Source organism: Octopus bimaculoides, chromosome 1 (genome assembly GCF_046866305.1).
Source record: "Octopus bimaculoides isolate indiv1 chromosome 1, ASM4686630v1, whole genome shotgun sequence".
Taxonomy (NCBI): domain Eukaryota; kingdom Metazoa; phylum Mollusca; class Cephalopoda; order Octopoda; family Octopodidae; genus Octopus; species Octopus bimaculoides.
Window position 1 is genome coordinate 28,190,054 of NC_142928.1, and position 7,500 is coordinate 28,197,553.

At 36.0% G+C, this 7,500-nt stretch overlaps 1 long non-coding RNA gene across 1 annotated transcript in view; it reads right to left on the bottom strand.

The window, feature by feature from the left end:
• Positions 1 to 3,360: 3,360 nt before the first annotated feature.
• Positions 3,361 to 7,500, bottom strand: part of LOC149137518 (uncharacterized) — an 8,613-nt gene continuing 4,473 nt past the window's right edge. Inside the window, exon 2 of the long non-coding RNA XR_016241270.1 lies at positions 3,361 to 3,977. This is a non-coding gene — a long non-coding RNA (uncharacterized LOC149137518). The remainder of the gene's footprint in view (positions 3,978 to 7,500) is intronic.

Sequence of the window (7,500 nt, forward strand, 5' to 3'; positions counted from 1 at the left end):
TCACAAGCCATTGTTCTTCCTTCACAAGCCATTGTTCTCAATAGCATATACTCTACAAGTTCAGCTATTCTAGAAACAGCTGTAAGAGACTATCCATTTACTAAAAATTATTCTACACTATGTTTAAATTAAAATTTAAATGCTCTAAAATGACACTACGTTTTGCTTTTTCATTCAATTCCTAATATGTATACCCACATAAATGTGTAACCACATGTGTATTTCTCTCTAGGTATATTTGTGGACATTTGCTTGTGTCTATCTACGTGAATGTACGTGTGTATGTGTGGATAGACGAACACAGGCACACAGACACACTCATACAGGCTACCATAACAATACACTTACACACCTTCAGCCATTCATACATATATAAGTATACAAATGATTTTCATCAGAGCCAAGCACTCGTTTATAGTAATTTATATAGTCCGTAAGGCAGCCAAAAAATTTATATATTATGCTGTAAGCTGCATGTATTGTATGGTATACTGCATACCTATGTTTCTCATGAGATAGGGCTTGTGAAAGTTATAAAGTTAATGGACAAATTGACATGTTTTACAAAGATTGTTTTCCTCTTTTTAAAACTTGTCTAACTGAACGATGAATACATAGCTATTGAATGGATGCAAAACCTATTTTGTTTGCTTATATATAAATGAGGGAGTACAATTTTTATTAAAGCACACACAAACATATACATACATAGGCACACAGACAAACACACACGCACATACACACAAACGTTTGTGTGTATGTATATGATGGACACTACCGCCGGTTTCGACGTTTGAGCGTCCGACGGACAACCTATTTAGTTTATTCATCTTAGTTGTTTCAATCGAGTTTGACAAATATTTGCAAACCAATCCATAGCTCATGCGAGGGTATGGATTACGAGACAATGTAGCTGCCATGTTTAACAATGCTTTTGTCCTCCCTCCTAGTTTTCGTAGTCGATGGATAAAAATGGATTCGAAGTTCCCTATCGCATCTTAATACAAATTTCAAGTCTTTCCAGTCCAGAGCCACTTATTCAAAGGTTTCACAAGGTATATTGATTGCTGACAGATTACTCATCATTTTATCTTTCTACCTGAGCCATAGTCAACCAACATTTCTTTGTCCACTATACCGCTGGTGAAGCATGAGGATTTCATACACACATATACATATATTTCTATACGTGTCTCTTATATACATACAGATACACACGCGCGCACACACGCATTATACATACACATAGAAACATATATGCTTTCATATATACTACGTACATATATATATATATATATATAAATATATATATATATATATATATATATATATATATATATATATATATATATATATATATATATATATATATATATATATATATATATATATATATATACCCTAACAGTTGAGGGAACCCGTGGAAGAGGTAGGCCCAGGAAGACCTGGGCTGAGGTGGTGAGGCAAGACCTTCGTACATTGGGCCTCACCGAGGCGATGACTACGGACCGAGACCTTTGGAAATGGGCTGTGCGTGAGAAGACCCGGCAAGCCAAGTAAGATCGTTGCCAGTGCCCCTGGACTGGTTCTTGTGCGGTTGGCACATGAGATGCACCATTTTGAGCGTGGCCGTTGCCAGTACCGCCTGACTGGCTCCTGTAGGATTTTCGAGCGAGATCGTTGCCAGTGCCCCTGGACTGGCTTGTGCGGGTGGCACATAAAAGACACCATTTCGAGCGTGGCCGTTTTCGTGCGGGTGACACGTAAAAGCACCCACTACACTCTCTGAGTGGTTGGCGTTAGGAAGGGCATCCAGCTGTAGAAACTCTGCCAAATCAGACTGGAGCCTGGTGTTGCCATCCGGTTTCACCAGTCCTCAGTCAAATCGTCCAACCCATGCTAGCATGGAAAGCGGACGTTAAACGATGATGATGATGATGATGATATATATATATATATATATATATATATATATAGTGGTGAACAGGAAGAAGAGATACTTTTTAAATTACGACATTAAACATGAAAGATGACAGCGAGAAAGTGAAACTGAAAGAAATAAACGATAGATTCATAGAATGATCAATAGTGTAAGATTGAGCGAGTGAGATGGCCAAGTTAAACGACGGACGCAAAAACATTCAAGAGAGTCGTTGGATTAACATATTTCCTCGAGAGACATTGTGGATTATTTAACGACGTAGGGAGAATCATGTAGAATAATTCGAAGACATAATTTGCCCGAATTATTCTCTTTGCCGTTCACTTTCCCTTTTACAACTTTTCTCCTCTTTTTTCTTTCTCTCTTTATTTCATTCTTTCTTTTTTCTCTTTATTTATTTTCTCTATTTTGTACACTCTTTATTTCTCCTTCCCTCAGTATTTACGCACACATATACGTATATATGTATATTTGCATGTTTGCGTGTATTTATGTCTGTATATTCAAATATAAGTCGAGAGAAAGAATCGCAAGCGGGCTTGAATCAAGGAATTGTGAGACCTAGTGATTATGAATAAAGGAAAAAAATATTTGTACGCCTCATGTGTATAATGAAATATCATTACTCAACAAATGAACGATTTCATCCTATATTTTTTTTTCTATTCTACTTCTTTATTTTTCACGTTTCTTCAAATCACAAGCAAATAAATAAATAAAAGAAAACCCGCAGCGCCAACAACAAAAAAATAAATATAATAAAAAGCTATATAGCAAAACAAAGAAACGAGTAAATACAAGTCAATAGCGGCGCGCCTTTGCGTCGTTTCATTGTCCATCTACCGTTCCGATGCGTGTAATAATCTCTCATGGCTGTACTTAAGCGAACAAACTGTAAACTGCTCTTGGAATACAAGTACTTCAATTTTACTGCTCTTATAAGCATAGAATGGTCTTTTCTCTGCTGGTCAGCTGCTTTGTCTGTTCCTTTTATCTTCACACACATCCACGTGAGTGTGTATATATATATATATATATATATATATATATATATATGAGCGCATTCGTGTGTGTGTGTGCTACTTCGGATAATTTTATTTTTGTGTGCATGTGTATGCATGTGTGTGTGTGTGTGTGTGTGTGTGATTGGCTGTAATGACTATGTAAATCCTACTAAATCTGAATGGACCAAAGCAAGACAGAATATATCGAGGTTTTATTGTGCATTGTATTGCTATTGATAAAAATACATGAAAACACGCTGGTCATTTTTGTTTGACCATCTTTTTCTGAAATGATTAGTCATATCTTTCGCTTATCTCTTATTCTCGAGATTTTGAGCTACAAAGCCATACTTACAAAAAAAAATAAAATAATAAATGTAAATATGATCTTTAATAACCTGACATTAATGATACTGGATTTATTATTATTATTTTTATTATTATTATCATTATTATTATTATTGTTATAATTATTATTATTATTTGTGTTAAGGCGACGAGGTGGTAGAATCGTTAGCACACTAGGCAAAATGCTTTCTGGTCTTTTTCCCATCCTTACGTTCTGAGTTCAAATTCCGCCTAGGTTGACTCTGCCTTTAGCCTTTCGAGTCGATAAATTAAGTACCAGTGAAACATTGGGGGTCAATCCAATCGATTAGTCCCTTCACCAAAATTTTCAGGCCTTAGGCCTTTAGTAGAAAGGATTATAATTCGTGTTTTTTTCAAATAACACCGTATTTGACTTCATTTATTTTCACCTTTCCTAGATGGATAAAATAAACTGCAAATATTACTCTTCACCAACATGACTAAGAAATCATTATTGCTGGTGGTTATTTTGCAATAGTTTGGTAATCTTGTTGATGTGTTTGCCGTATTTATGTGAAGTTGTCGTCTGTTGTGCTGTGGTTGCTCCTTGATGTTTGTGGAGAATGAAAATTTCTTTCTACCAGGAGTGAAAATGTCTTTCTAACACTTACGAATTATCAACAGAAGCTTTATTCATCGCACATTGTATTTTCTGTTGATCTCTGGATGAAAAATAAAAAGTGACAATTTATACACACTGAGAGTGACGTAATACTGGGGTTTTTAAGTAAATAGATGAAACATTTCTGTCTGCGCTTAGGCCATCACAACTGGAAAAAAATAATCGCTGTAAATTCATGACAGTAAAATCTGTAGCTTCTATCTGCACGGCTGGTGAATGGAAAATGACAATGGAGTCGTTACAGTAATTCCCTCGACGTTCTGAAGTAACTGCCAAAACAAAAATCCTACTTTTTATGAGGTTCATTAGAAGATTCAAGAAAGTTGAATCACGTGATGGCTGAGCGCTGATTGATCTGTTAATCGGCCCCATCAGGTGAAATGACAGAGATCTCAACGTGACATCTTCACGGTTGTCCAGCGATTCGGTTTCGAGTCTGCTTCAATGCTTTTGGAATATTGTTTTCTTTATCTTTGTTTTTAATTGAAAGTCCCAAGCAAGGCGGAAAACCATTTAGTGTAAGGGATTATAAACGAGGAGAAATTAGGAGGAAAAGAATGGATTTACTTCGGAGTTAAGAGTTCAGGTCATGAGAAGAAAGGATACAATGATAGGAAAGAGAGTTTCAAAGTCTGGCAATTTGAGGTAGAAAGCTACGACCGTAAAAAAGAGATGCTTGTTATTGGAAGTACAACAACATTTGAATGAAACACTGTCAATTTCGAGTCAGGTGAGGTGGCACAAAGTAATCTGGAACAAAGAGATAAAGGTTCATCAGAACATTTCCTGAGACAATAATGATAGAAAAGATTAACGCTATGACAAGAGTAGCAGAGATGAAGCAAGAGTAGGATCAATCGAATTAGGGACACAATTCTGAACCCAGTGGAGGAGATCCAAGTAACAAGATGGTGCACTTGCCCAAATATGACAACAGTATTCCAGAGAAGGACGAATTGTGGACTTGTAAAGATATTTTCCTATTACAAGAACGATATTCTACTGATGTTGTGGTGATATTTTGGAAATGCTATGATGTTATCATGGCGATGCAATAATGCTAAGAATATCGATGATATATTTTTTTTCTTTGGGTGATTTAATAATGTCAAATTTTGTCTCAAGACCAGCAATTTCAGAGTTGGGGTTAAGTCGATTACAATGACCCCAGTGCTCAACTAGTATTTATTTTATCGACACCGAGAGGATGAAAGCTAATGTCGATCTCGGCGGAATTTTAACCCACAACGTAAAGACAGGCGAAATGCAGCTAAGTATTTCGCCCGGCGTGTTATCAATTCTACCAACTTGCTACCTTTACGTATATATACAAACTATATATAAACTTAGGTAAGACGGTGAGCTGGCAGAAACTTTAGCACGTCGGGCGAAATGCTTAGCTGTATTTCGTCTGACGTTACGTTCTGAGTTCAAATTCCGCCGAGGTCGACTTTGCCTTTCATCATTTCGGGTTCGACAATTTAAGTACCAGTTGTGTACTGGGGTCGATCTAATCGACTGGATCTCTCCCCCAAAATTGTGTGCCTTGTGCCTAGAGTAGAAAAGAATATTGTTATATTGGGATACTGCTATGTAGACGCACTAATAGAGCTTTTAGTGTTCTAGAACTATTCAAATATATGTTGTTGCCATTCTATTGAGATGGTGTCAAGTCCCTGTAGTAATAATATAATAATGTGATTTGACTGCAGTCTGTGGCTATGTTGTAATCCTGATGTAAAGAAGCGACGTAGGGCGTTGCTGAAGTAGTGTTTTGATGATATTTTTGATGAATTTTCTGAAGATATTTTAATGACATTTTTGGTGCAATATAGTGATGTTCAGATACTATAGCTATCTTGCATTCCCGTGTTGTTGCTTAATGGCTGTTGTTCCGATATAGTAACGTGTAGATGATATGGTCCTCTCGCAATGAATTGGCAGTGCTGTTATGCTGTTGTTACGAGGAATACCTTGATGATTATATAAGGTAGTTATGCTCCAGTGTAATTTATTTCAGTGTGATTGGATTATAGAGAAGACGTGATCGCCCAAACCTACAAGTTCTAAATTCAATGTATCGACGGCAATTCCTCACCATAAATTAGTTGAGTGAGTCACTGTGGAATTTAACAGTTCTTTGTTTTATAAATACTTATGTTTCGTGAGCTCATTCCAAAGACAGCATCTGAAGTTTGTGTGAGAAAAGTATGATGAGACTTGTCTGTCTTTCTTTGTTTCCATGTCTCATACAACACTGAACACTCTTTTGACTGATTCTAATTGTATAAGATTATAAACTCTTATCTTCTATCATTTTGTAGTAATCGTTGTACAGTTGCAAGTGAAAAACCTACTAGCTTTTTCGCTTGAAGAGCGAAATGCAAAAATAATTTATCATTACTTCAAATACTGCGCATGCTCTGCTTTCTTCACTGAGTCTTGTCTTGTCTTTTACTGATTGCAACCACTGAAAGGTGACCTCGATTCATACTATTTTCCAGCTAATTATTTCATGATTAAACTAGTTAGATTTTAATATTGATTGAAGCAGTTGTTGCTCTAGGACTGATGTTATAAGTCTGTCATTGATAGTGACAATGGAAAGACATTTAGGAACACAAAAGCTTTGTTTATTGATAGACAATATTTCTGCCATATGAGATTTAAACGTTTTGTGTACTGGTCACATCACAAATAAAGTGCATTAGATGCCTTCCGTATAGTCTTAGGTACTCACTGTAACAGCATCAGCAACTACAACTAACCTTATGGAAAAATTAACAATTGACGTGAACTAGGATCTAAGTAGCCAGCAAATCATTTTTTACTGTTTTACATTATATGAATGTATCATTTGCGAGTCCCTAATAAGATGACATGGCCCCAGTATTAATAGATCTGATCTTAGGTCTGAAAGAACAGAGCTGGTGTGAGCGAAACAAATCCTACAAAAGAAACAACTGAAAACTCTTTTATAGTTGCCTGGATTGAATGTACCGTAGCACTATATTCTTTGATGAAGCAATGCTATGCTTCTTCTGAATTAAGCAGCTGTGGTATGTTATTAAGAGGCTGTGGCAATAAGGAGTTGTGGTATTAAGGGACTATTTTATTAATGTTGAGAAATTTGAGGAACACTATATCAAACAGAGAGAAAGATCGAAGTGGACAATATTTTAAACACAGATAGCTTGTTATCGAGAAGTATCGCATTATTTTGCTTTTGACTGGTGTGCCATTTCAATTAGCCTAAATATATAATATAACATGGTTGCTATTTATCAGGCTTTAAAAGAGTCTATTGTTCTTAAAATATCTTGGAGGGCAATTCGTAAATAAGATATTAAAAGGAAGTAAAAACGAAGCAATATTTCTGAAATAATTGTTAATGAGATAAAAGAAAATGTTGCTTTATCACCATGGTGATAATTGTAAGAATAATCATAACCGAGAGGCAGAGATTTTGTGATCACATCAAGAACAACAACATCTACAGTATTTCGAAGGAAAGAAAATAACAGCCAAAAGGGTGAGAGCATCACCATCCATGGTAACAGGAG